Raw genomic sequence first — 12,874 nt, forward strand, 5'->3', positions numbered from 1 at the left:
CTCGCGTGCATTAATGCACCGACACCTGTATACGTATTAGGAGGTCTCTGTCTAGAGACGACAACTCCTTGGACTTCTCCTCCGGGAGAAACCCTTTTTATCCTGTTCTGTGTCCAGAACCATACCCAGGAACAGTAGACGCGTTGTAGAAACCAGCTGCGACTTTGGAATATTCAGAATCCAGCCGTGCTGTTGTAGCACTTCCCAAGATAGTGCTACTCCGACGAACAACTGCTCCCTGGACCTCGCCTTTATAAGGAGATCGTCCAAGTACGGGATAATTATTTCGGCCATTACCTTGGTAAATACCTCCGGGGACAGACCAACGGCAACGTCTGGAATTGGTAATGACAATCATGTACCACAATTTTGAGGTACTCCTGGTGAAGAGGGTAAATAGGGCCATGCAGGTAAGCATCCTTGATGTCCAGTGATACCATGAAATTCTCCAGGCTTGCAATAATCGCCCTGAGCGATTCCATTTTGAACTTGAACCTTCGTATATTAGTGTTCAAGGCTTTCAATTTTAGAATGGGCCTCACCGAACCGTCTGGTTTCGGTACCACAACATTTTGGAATAGTAACCCCGGCCTTGTTGAAGGAGGGGTACCTTGATTTCACCTGCTGGAAGTACAGCTTGTGAATTGCCGCCAGTACTACCTTTCTCCGAGGGCAGCAGGCAAGGCTGATGTGAGGTAACAGCGAGGGGGAGTCGCCTCGAACTCCAGCCTGTATCTCTGTGATACTATTTTCAGAACCTAGGGATCCACCTGTGGGCAAGCCCACTGGTCCCTGAAGTTCCCGAGACGCGCCCCTACCGCACCTGTCTCCACCTGTGGAGCCCCAGCGTCATGCGGTGGACTCAGAGGAAGCGGGGGAAGATTTTTGATCCTGGGAACTGGCTGCTGGTGCAGCTTTTTCCTTCTTCCCTTGTCTCTGTGCAGAAAGGAAGCGCCTTTGACCCACTTGCTTTTCTGAAGCCGAAAGGACTGTACCTGAAAATACGGTGCTTTCTTAGGCTGTGAGGAAACCTGAGGTAAAAAAATTTCTTCCCAGCTGTTGCTGTGGATACGAGGTCCCAGAGACCATCCCCAAACAATTCCTCACCCTTATAAGGCAGAATCTCCATGTGCCTTTTACAGGCAGCATCACCTGTCCACTGCCGGGTTTCTAATACCCTCCTGGCAGAATGGACATTGCATTAATTCTGGATGCCAGCCGGCAAATATCCCTCTGTGCATCCTTTATATATAAGACGACGTCTTTAATATGCTCTATGTTAGCAAAATATTATCCCTGTCTTAGAGTTATCTGACAGGGTATCAGACCACGCTGCAGCAGCACTATTTATGCTGAGGCAATTGTAGGTCTCAGTATATAACCTGAGTGTGTATATACAGACTTCAGGATAGCCTCCTGCTTTTTATCAGCAGGCTCCTTCAAGGTGGCCGTATCCTAAGACGGCAGTGCCACCTTTTTGAGAAACGTGTGAGCGCCTTATCAACCCTAAGGGATATCTCCCAACGTGACCTATCCTCTGGCGGGAAAGGGTACGCCATCAGTAACTTTTTAGAAATTACCAGTTTCTTATCGGGGGAACCCACGCTTCTTTACACACTTCATTCATTCATCTGATGGGCTGCTGCTTTTCACTGGCTGCTTTTTCTCCCCAAAAATAAAACCCCTTTTATGTGGTACTTGGGTTCATGTCAGAAATGCGTAACACATTTTTCATTGCCGAGATCATGTGACGGATGTTCCCAGTGGATTGTGTATATGTCTCAACCTCGTCGACACTGGAGTCAGACTCCATGTCGACATCCGTGTCTGCCATCTGAGGTAATGGGCGTTTTTTGAGCCCCTGATGGCCTTTGAGATGCCTGGGCAGGCGCAGGCTGAGAAGCCGGCTGTCCCACAGCTGTTACGTCATCCAGCCTTTTATGTAAGGAGTTGACATTGTCGGTTAATACCTTCCACCTATCCATCCACTCTGGTGTCGGCCCCACAGGGGGCGACATCCCATTTATCGGCCTCTGCTCCGCCTCCACGTAACCTTCCTCATCCAACATGTCGACACAGCCGTACCAACACACCGCACACACACAGGGAATGCTCTGACTGAGGACAGGACCCCACAAAGTCCTTTGGGGAGACAGAGAGAGCGTATGCCAGCACACACCAGAGCGCTATATAATGTAGGGATTAACACTATAACTGAGTGATTTTTCCCCCAATAGCTGCTTGTATACATATATTGCGCCTAAATTTAGTGCCCCCCTCTCTTTTTAACCCTTTAAGCCTGAAAACTACAGAGGAGAGCCAGGGAGCTGTCTTCCAGCTGCACTGTGAAGAAAAAATGGCGCCAGTGTGCTGAGGGAGAAGCCCCGCCCCTTTTTCGGCTGACTTTTCTCCCGCTTTTTTATGGATTCTGGCAGGGGTAATTTATCACATGCCCTGGGACTATATATTGTGATGATTTGCCAGCCAAGGTGTCTTATATTGCCCTCAGGGCGCCCCCCCCCAGCGCCCTGCACCCATCAGTGACCGAAGTGTGAGGTGTACATGAGGAGCAATGGCGCACAGCTGCAGTGCTGTGCGCTACCTTGGTGAAGACCGAAGTCTTCTGCCGCCTATTTTCCGGACTCTTCATGCTTCTGGCTCTGTAAGGGGGACAGCGGCGCGGCTCCGGGAACGAACACCAAGGTCGGGTCCTGCGGTCGATCCCTCTGGAGCTAATGGTGTCCAGTAGCCTAAGAAGCCCAAACTACCACCTGTTAGGTAGGTTTGCTTCTTCTCCCCTTAGTCCCTCGCTGCAGTGAGTCTGTTGCCAGCAGATCTCACTGTAAAATAAAAAACCTAAATATACTTTCTTTCTAGGAGCTCAGGAGAGCCCCTAGTGTGCATCCAGCTCAGCCGGGCACAAGAATCTAACTGAGGTCTGGAGGAGGTCTTAGTGGGAGGAGCCAGTGCACACCAGGTAGTCCTAAAGCTTTCTTTAGTTGTGCCCAGTCTCCTGCGGAGCCGCTAATCCCATGGTCCTTACGGAGTCCCAGCATCCACTTAGGACGTCAGAGAAACAATACCTATCAAATATGAGACTGAGATAAAGCAGTAGGCACTCCAGTTCACTGATCCCATCTGCTGTCTGACCTCATCAAATGCCAGGTGAGCAAGCCAAGGTGGTGAAACGTACGTCCAATAACGGCCTTACGCACGGACTCCTCACTGCATGGGGAGCCGTGATTAGCAGCAGCAATTCATAGTGATCGAGCGGTTTGGATCGACTGAATCCGGGGATAGCGCGGTCAGCAGCGGTGACATACAGCGACCCGCGTTTTGGATACTACAACCCGGTACTCCCCATACCTTCTCCCCCCCTTTCTTTTCCCCTCTACGGAAGGACACTTGGTTTCCGGTGGCGCATCCGGACCCTGCAAGGCAATCAGCACCAGGGTCCGCCTAACACCACTTACGGCTTCTCAAGTTGCCATTCGTCTTTTTTTGTATTCTACGGCACAGCCCACGATCCTACTCTCATCTGTCCTCCGCTCATTTGATGAGGTCAGACAGCAGATGGGATCAGTGAACTGGAGTGCCTACTGCTTTATCTCAGTCTCATATTTGATAGGTATTGGTATTGTTTTTGTATGTCTGCTACTATAATAGGTATCAACCTCTTTGAGCAGTATGGCAATGAGCAAAGTCCAACCAATGTGCATATATTAATACCTGAGATATAATTTAGTCTGTGCTCACAAAGATATACACTATAATCATTCTCTATAGCAACATTATCTATTAAGAGTAATTTTGGTGTGGGCAATTGCAGTACAAATTAAAATCTTTCTCTAAGGTTAAGGTGGCATTATTATATGTGTGTTCCACACTTTTCCTTTCTCTTTTTTTGCCCTGGGGAGTATATGCCAGGGACTACCCACAGAGCGATATATTGATCTCATCTCTCATATTATACAAATTGATAGCATCATCAAATCAATTTAATTTGATCCCTTTTTTTCTGTTTTCCTTTTTTATTTCGGACTCTGGCTCAGGTCCTAGTGGCGCATTTAGACCCTGCAAGGCCTTATAAGCACCAGGGCCCATCTAACACCACGACGGGGTCCCTAGCCAGTGTTCCTTTCTTTTTCGCTTGCACGGCACAGTCGACGGTCCTACTCTCATCTTTCCTCCGCTCATGGATGAGGTCAGACAGCAGATGGGATTTGTTTACTAGAGTGTCTACATTTGTTTTCTTCATTGTCCAATTTTTGTTCTCTTCACTGTCCATGTTATATTACAACATAATCTTTGTCATTCAACCCTATATGCATCAATGTGATTCCGGAATACAGACAGTTGCCTAGATGTATAGGATCTGTAATGTATATTGATACCTTTATCTAAACATGCTCATGTGTTGATTGGTTTACGTGGTTTGCTGAATGGTGACTAGAAATTGGTCCAAATTAAAAGGTGGCTGCCTAGGCACCTGCATCTGTTACACACACAATTGGATACAAATTACTAATGTGTCAGGATCATGCTTAAGAACACACAAAAAGGATACATATGAACTAAAAATGCAGATGATGTGCCCAGCATAGTCAAATCGCAACCATGTATTCTTTATTCAGTAAACAAAGACATGTACAGTATTTCTGATTGATTTCCATGGAAGAGGTACCAATCTTTAATGCACAAGTGCTTATTGAGGTGTGGGGAGAAGCCAATCCTAAGAAGGTATTTAGCACTATTCATACCGCCTGTTATAATCCAGACACATTATTGGTTTGGATTTTATATGAGATATCTAAGTTTCAATACTAAACACTAATGAGTTGTCTGATTAAATGTGTTTAAAATAATATCACTACTGCTGCTTGTTAAAAGTTTGATAGATTACTATCATTGCCTTTTTACTATTCTTTGAGCAAAATACATAATTTCAAGACGACAGTATTTGCTCCCATTTATAGATTTTTACCACTGTTTATAAGGGGATTCACCAAATGATATTCATAATATACCCCTTTCATTTTTTAGTCAAGTACTGAATAATAAAAGTTATGTTTTAATCAAAATAAATTATCCACGAATTCATACATATCATAAAAAAAGAGTGCTCCAAACAAAGGAATTGCTTTTCTTTTGGTGAGGTGTGGGTTTTTTCTACACCCACCAAATTAATTTGTATCTGTTACATTATTCCTGGGAGCACCTCCAACACAAGAACAGTTACCCATTGGGGCCTAATTTTACTTTGTTTAGTTGGTGATCACTACTTAATCAATTAATTATATTTAGTCTGGTGCAGGATAAACCTTGATTCGTAATATTCAACACATCCCTTATAGCCTCTATCATCAACTGCACCCTTTTAGCAAGAGATGCGGCCCCCTAAGCACAACCCCATCACCGTCTGCCGTGTCAGAGTCGGTATCATCCTGCATGATCTGTGCAAGAGCACGTTTATGGGAAACTCCTGAGGGAGGCCCTGTGGTAACAGAACCAGACCAAACTGCCATAGAGTTCTATAAAACATGAGTTGCAGATTCATTCTGTGCAACCCTAGTAGAAACCCGAGAAATCATGGATCTGATAGAGGATAACCATTCAGGCTCCCTTGCTGGTATCTGTGGTAAAACAGTGCAATCCTGATTACATAGAATGGGATCATCCTGAGAGGAAATATCCTCTGCAGTATATGACACAGAGTCCCTGGACATAGCTAATGAAGACCACAGACACTCCACACACACACACACAGGTGAGTACAGACAGAGTTTCACCCCCAAGAATGGCAAGAGAGACACAGAGATTGGAGCAAACCCTCACACAGCGCTTTCAATGGTATAGGGAGACCTCAACCAGCGCTGACTGTGTACCTTAATAGGTTACAGTCTTTACACAGCCTCCCGCCCCCCACACTCCCTTCTACAACCCCCTGGTACCGTGAGAGATAGCTGGAGTTGCTCTGGAGGGACTGCACATCACCGACAGCATTTCTGCATGAAGGAAAATGGCGCTGAACGCTGCTGGGTCCGCTCTGAGAAGCTCCGCCCCCTTAATGGCGCTGTCTTCTTGCTCGTCATAGGATTATACTGGCCTAAGGATTATTGCTGGCAGAGATCCCGGGACCCCGACAGGCTGTGTGACCAGTGTAAGGTGTAGGCGCTGGCTCAGGGCACCCCTCACAGCGCCGCACTATGTACCGCTGAACCCCGGAGCGCAGTTAGTACTGCGCTCCATACCCTGTCGCTTGCCAGGGGGGCCGGTGACTAAATCGCTACTGATCTTCTGGCTCTGTAAGGGGGTGGCGGCATGCTGCTGGGGTGAGTGATCCCCTGTGGCGGCGAACGTTCGATCCCCTCAGGAGCTCAGTGTCCCGTCAGCGGAGATAGTGGCTCAGACCCCGCAGGGCGAACACTACTCCCCCCCCTTAGTCCCACGACGCAGGGAGGCTGTTGCCAGCAACCTCCCTGTAAAATAAAAAAACTCTAAAATAAAAACTTTTACTAAAGAAGCTCGGTAGAGCTCCCCTAGCTGTGACTGCCTCCTCCGGGCACATTTTCTAAACTGAGTCTGGTAGGAGGGTCATAGAGGGAGGAGCCAGCCCACACTCTCAAACTCTTAAAGTGCCAATGGCTCCTAGTGGACCCGTCTATACCCCATGGTACTAATGTGGACCCCAGCATCCTCTAAGGCGTAAGAGAAAAGTATTTAAAGTATACTACCGTAAGCTTAATATAGTAAAAATTGTTATATTTTTATAAGCAAGTCTCTCGTGTATTCACTATATGAATTCACACAATTATATGAATTAAAGGTATATATTTAATATCTACAGGTTGAGTCTCCCTTATCCAAAATGCTTGGGACCAGAGGTATTTTGGATATGGGATTTTTCCGTATTTTGGAATAATTGCATACCATAATGAGATATCATGGTGATGGGACCTAAATCTAAGCACAGAATGCATTTATGTTACATATACACCTTATACACACAGCCTGAAGGTCATTTTAGCCATTATTTTTTATAACTTTGTGCATTAAACAAAGTGTGTCTACATTCACACAATTCATTTATGTTTCATATACACCTTATACACACAGCCTGAAGGTCATTTAATACAATATTTTTAATAACTTTGTGTATTAAACAAAGTTTGTGTACATTGAGCCATCAAAAAACAAAGGTCTCACTCTCACTCAAAAAAGTCCGTATTTCGGAATATTCCGTATTTCGGAATATTTGGATATGGGATACTCAACCTGTATTATCAGAACATCAAGCGCAATAATATTATATTTTATTGTTGTTTTTTCCCTTGGAGCTTTTGCATTAGCTCCAATTATTTGTAGCTGATGGTTATCTGATCGTGCTTTATACTGATTACACTTGCGCTGGGAATTTGGGTGGTTTTCCACTTTAAATAATAGATCGGAATGTGAAGGTTCGCATCCTTGATATCTAGGGATACCAGAAATTCCCCCTCCTCCAGACCTGAGATCACCGCTCTCAGAGACTCCATCTTGAATTTTAATTCCCTCAAATAAGGGTTCAATGATTTTAGGTTCAATATTGGCCTGACCGAACCATCCGGTATCGGTACCACAAACAGGTTTGAGTAATAACCTTTGTTTGTTAAGGGAGGTGGAACTGGAACAATGACATTTGACCTTAGCAATTTTTTAATGGCTTCCTGTAGGATAGCACTTTCTGTCAGCGAATCTGGTAAGCCCGATTTGAAGAATCTGTGAGTTGAGTTCTTGAAACTGCAGTCTGTACCCCTGGGTGACAATATCCTGTACCCAGGGATCCAGGCACGAGGACGCCCAGACATGACTGAAATTTCTTAGTCTTGCTCCCACCTGCCCGATCTATATGCTGGGAGGTCCATCGTCATGCCGAGGATTTTGAGGAAGCAGAAACGGCTTTCTGTTCTTGGGAACCTGTTGGTGCAGGTTTCTTGGATTTCCCCTGACCTCCTCTAAAGAAAGTGGAAGGGGCTTTGGATCTTTTAACTTTTGCGGTCCGAAAGGACTGCATTGTAGACGTAGAATAGGATTTCCTAGTCGTAGGTGGTGCAGAGGGAAGAAAAGTGGACTTACCCGCAGTTGCAGAGGAGATCCACGCATCTAACGCTTCCCCAAACAGAGCCTGACCTGTGAAGGGTAGATTCTCCACACTTGGATTCAGCATCCGCAGACCATTGGCGCAGCCAGAGCCCCCTACGTGCCGAGACAGCCATGAAGAAGCCCTCGCATTCAGATGTCCAAGGTCCTTCATGGCCTCCACCATGAAACCTGCAGAATCCTGTATGTGACGTAAAAACAATTCAATATCACTTCTATCCATGGAATCTAATTCCTCTAGTAAAGTGCCTGACCACTTTACTATGGCCTTAAAAATCCATGCACAAGCAATAGTGGGTCTTAAAGCTAAGCCATTAGCTGTGTATAACGATTTGAGTGTAGTCTCAATCTTGCGGTCAGCCGCCTCTTTTAGCGCGGTTGAACCAGGGACAGGTAAAACCACCTTTTTAGACAATCTAGATACAGAAGCGTCTATTACAGGGGGGTTTTCCCACTTTTTCCTGTCCTCCTCATGGAAAGGAAAAGCAATGAGAACCCTCTTTGGAATCTGGAATTTTTTCTCCGGGTTTTCCCAGGATTTCTCAAATAATGCGTTTAATTCCTTAGACGCAGGGAAGGGAGGCTTTCTTATTGTCAGTAAAATAAGCCTCCTCTACCTGCTCAGGAACCTTATCAGTAATGTGTAAAACATCCCTAATAGCCTCAATCATGAGTTGCACCCCCTTAGCAAGGGAAGCCTCCCCCCAAGTATATCACCATCACCTGAATCAGAGTCGGTATCCGTGTCGACTTGCATTATCTGGGCAAGAGCACGCTTTTTAGGGTACATACCAGGGGCTTTTGATGAGGCAGTGGGAGCTGAATACGACAAAACCTCTACAGATTTTCTTAAAACCTGTGTTTCAGTCTCATTATGAGCTATCCTAGATGAAATCTGGGATATCATTCCCTGGATAGAAGCCACCCATGGGGGTTCGGATTCAGAAGCCTGGGACAGAACATTACATTCCTGAGTACATGGAATAGACTCTTCAGGAGAAGATACACACTTTGCAGCACAAGACACAGAGTCCCTAGACATGGTAATGTGAGATATATAAACACACACACACACACACACACACACACACACACGCACACACACACACAGGAAAATGCAGACACAGTTTCCCCACAGAGACAGACAGAGTATAAGGAGCCAGCACACACAGCACCCCAGTAGGCAGTTATTATGATAATTGCCTGGCACTGACTAAACAACCCATATAGATCAAACAGTGAAAAATAACCCTATCCCCCCCCCCCCCCCCTTTGTCTAATACACCAACCCTGCGCTCCAACCCTTATGCTGCCATTTCACGCCGGTGACCCGCTTACCGGGGCACTGGCGTCATACTCACCACACCATCTTCTGGCTCTGTTAGGGGGTGGCGGCAGTGATGCGGGAGTGAGCGGTTGTCTCGTGGGCTTGCGATCATCACCCTCAGGAGCTCAGTGTCCTGTCAACAGAGATAGGAGCCATTAACCTCTAGGATTGGATCCCACTCCCCCCTAAGTCCCACGGAGCAGGGAGGCTATTGCCAGCAGCCTCCCTGCGCCTAACTCTATTTAAAAAACCAATAAAACCAGAGAAACTCCTAAGAGCTCCCCTAGCTGTGACCGGCTCCACCGGGCACATTTTGTAAACTGAGTCTGGTAGGAGGGGCATAGAGGGAGGAGCCAGCCCACACTAGTAAACTCTTAAAGTGCCCATGGCTCCCAAAGTACTCGTCTATACCCCATGGTACTAATGTGAACCCCAGCATCCTCTAGGACGCAAGAAAAAATAATTATATATATATATATATACACACAAAAAAAATGTCTTCCACCCCGCGCTCAACCCACCAGCAGCAATATGGAGAAAGTCCCTGTTAGTGAACTTTCAAAGAATAACAAACAAAACAATAACCAATTGCGCTTGGTATAACTTTAAAACACTCAGATTTTAGTATTTCCAGTAGCTGTTCTTCCACGGTGTGGATTCTTATAACTGGTATCACCTGCAAGTATACCCTCACACCAGAGAACACACCCGAACAAAAAGACGGCCAGAATGGCCTAAATTAGATATGATACCAATTTGTTTTTATTAAAAAAAAAAAAAAAACATATAGAATTCCATAAATTCATATGAACATTTTTTTTTTACATATAAAAGGTTCCATACATTCATATAAACATTCTTAAAAGAAATACATCCATATACAGTCAATAGGTTTTCTGTTCAAGCCTTTAAAGAACACCCTCACCCTTATAGGTGTATATTCTGTAGGGTGTACTGATGAACTAGATAAGAGACCGTAACGGATTCGACCCAACACGTTTTGTCAGAACGACTTCATCAGGGGTTTCTGTATGGTACCACTAAAACATAAAACGGGTGATTGGATGGTCCTTTAAAATTTCTAGGATAATTTTTATATACACACATATATGCATATACACATAAGGAAGGAAAATGGAGGAGAAAAATGGAGAAGGAAATATATACATACCAAAAAAAGGAACAAAGGCCTTCATGGATATAAAACATCCATAGTCCATATATATAGGACCAACTTTTAATAGAGATGGATAATTCACCCAGAATGGTTGTAGGATGGTAAAACCTATGGATATTATTAATTGGTTAGAAGTCCATAATTTTAATATTCGGACATATTTTTACTGGGTGCTATCAGGTGTGGGGTCTTATCATATAATTTTATACATACCAAGCATAAACGCATACGCCTTTAAGGGTATTCAGCTAGTTAATGAACCTGATTGCAGACTCTTTTCAGTTTGTATGCAGGGTCTGTTAAATTTGAACCCTAAAGAATATTTAACAACATTTCAGCTACATATACTTTAAAGTGCAATTATATCACAAACTCCAAAAAATGAATAATAAACGGTGTGTTCAATAAATTTACATATAGTGAATAACTGCACCACTCAGTGTCGATTTCTATGACATAGAGCTAATTTCATATATAATACTAATAATGGTATCCAATCTCATTACAATTGTGTTTCTTTCAATACCACATAGTTGCATCATATCTAACTCGTTTTCATAATATCTATTTAATATTCATTCCATTCATAATTTTAATACATAATACAAAAAATCAGGTGCTCACTTAGATCACAATATCAGTGATTACAATTTAAACATACAAGTCTTACATATTAGACAAATACAGTCTAGTACAATGCATTCCAAATACTTACTGCAGCCACCAGGAAAGAGACACAAGTAACAGCCAAATACAAAATGAACTGGCACAGCACTGAGACTGCTATTTATTCATCTCAGTGCAAGTCTCACTTCCTGTAATTAGTGGCTCTAATTATTAGTTTTTCCTGGATACTGCTCCTATTCTAAACATAATTCCACACTTAAAAGGATTAGAATAATCCCTAGATTTAGATGATCATTTTAATTTGAAAGAAAAAAGTGAATTGTGTTTAAAAACAATTTAAGTGTCTATGAACTAACTATCAGGTGTGTGGATACTGATTTCCTGCATGTGTTCCACTCAGCAAAGGCTGGAAGGCATATGTAAGGAGACAAAAAAAAAAAAGGGTTTAAATCCTATACTTCATTTATATATTGCTAATGCAAAAAAAGCAAGTGTTTGTGTTCAATATGCCTATTACCGCTAATCTTTATATCTCCATAGTAAATATCGACATTAAAAAAAAAAAATATCTAAGATTGGTATTGAAAAAGAATTTAGATCCTATATCTTATTTATAATTTGCTAGAAAAAGTGTCAAAAACCAAATGTTCGTGTTCAAAATATATTTTACCACTAATCTAGGTGGAGCAATTATCCATCTCTATTAAAAGTTGGTCCTATATATATGGACTATGGATGTTTTATATCCATGAAGGCCTTTGTTCCTTTTTTTGGTATGTATATATTTCCGTCTCCATTTTTCTCCTCCATTTTCCTTCCTTATGTGTATATGCATATATGTGTGTATATAAAAATGATAAACATTATTCTAGAAATTTTAAAGGACCATCCAATCACCCGTTTTTTTTTTTTTTTTTTAAAGTACTGTTTATTGACATTTTCGTCAACATACAATAGACATTGTAAAGAAAAGGGGGGTGGGGGAGGGGAAAGACAGAAGGAAAGAGGGAGGAGGGGGGGAGGGAATGGGGTACAGCACAGCTAATATGTGAAACATCAAATAAGCAAGTATATCAAAACCCAAATGTCAACGGGGCGGGGGGGGCATTTAAAGTGTGTCATCCATGGGGACCAAGTCTCAGTGAAAGCTACTGTCTTGCTCTCAATCACGCTAGAGAGAAACTCCATGTGGTAGGTATCCCAAACGGCCGCAACCACCGCCGCAGTGGATGGGACTGTGTGTGACTTCCAGTGAAAGGCAATCCTACATCTCAGTGCGGTCGCTATGTGCCATATGAGTTTTTGTGAGGGTTTTGGGGTTCCCGGGATTGGCCTCGGGAAGAGGAAGAAGGATGGGGAAAAGGGCATGTTTACTCCGGTGATTCGCAGAATCAATCTCCGGATGGCCCTCCATATCGGTGCTATCTTGGGGCAGTCCCAAAAAATGTGGAGCAGGGTACCCTCTAATCCACAGCTCCTCCAACATCTATCCGAAGCGGAAGGGAATATTTTACTCAGTCATGTCCGGACCAGGTACCAGCGGACATATATTTTAAACGCATTCTCTCTATGTCTGATAGAGGTCGCTGAGGAAACTAGATTCT

General features: G+C 43.7%; 1 long non-coding RNA gene across 1 annotated transcript in view; it reads right to left on the reverse strand.

The window, feature by feature from the left end:
* The window catches only part of LOC134932821 (uncharacterized), an 89,701-nt gene that overhangs the window by 27,195 nt on the left and 49,632 nt on the right, over positions 1-12,874 (reverse strand). Inside the window, exon 2 of the long non-coding RNA XR_010179497.1 lies at positions 9,501-9,599. This is a non-coding gene — a long non-coding RNA (uncharacterized LOC134932821). The remainder of the gene's footprint in view (positions 1-9,500; positions 9,600-12,874) is intronic.

This window comes from Pseudophryne corroboree, chromosome 6 (genome assembly GCF_028390025.1).
Source record: "Pseudophryne corroboree isolate aPseCor3 chromosome 6, aPseCor3.hap2, whole genome shotgun sequence".
NCBI lineage: Eukaryota > Metazoa > Chordata > Amphibia > Anura > Myobatrachidae > Pseudophryne > Pseudophryne corroboree.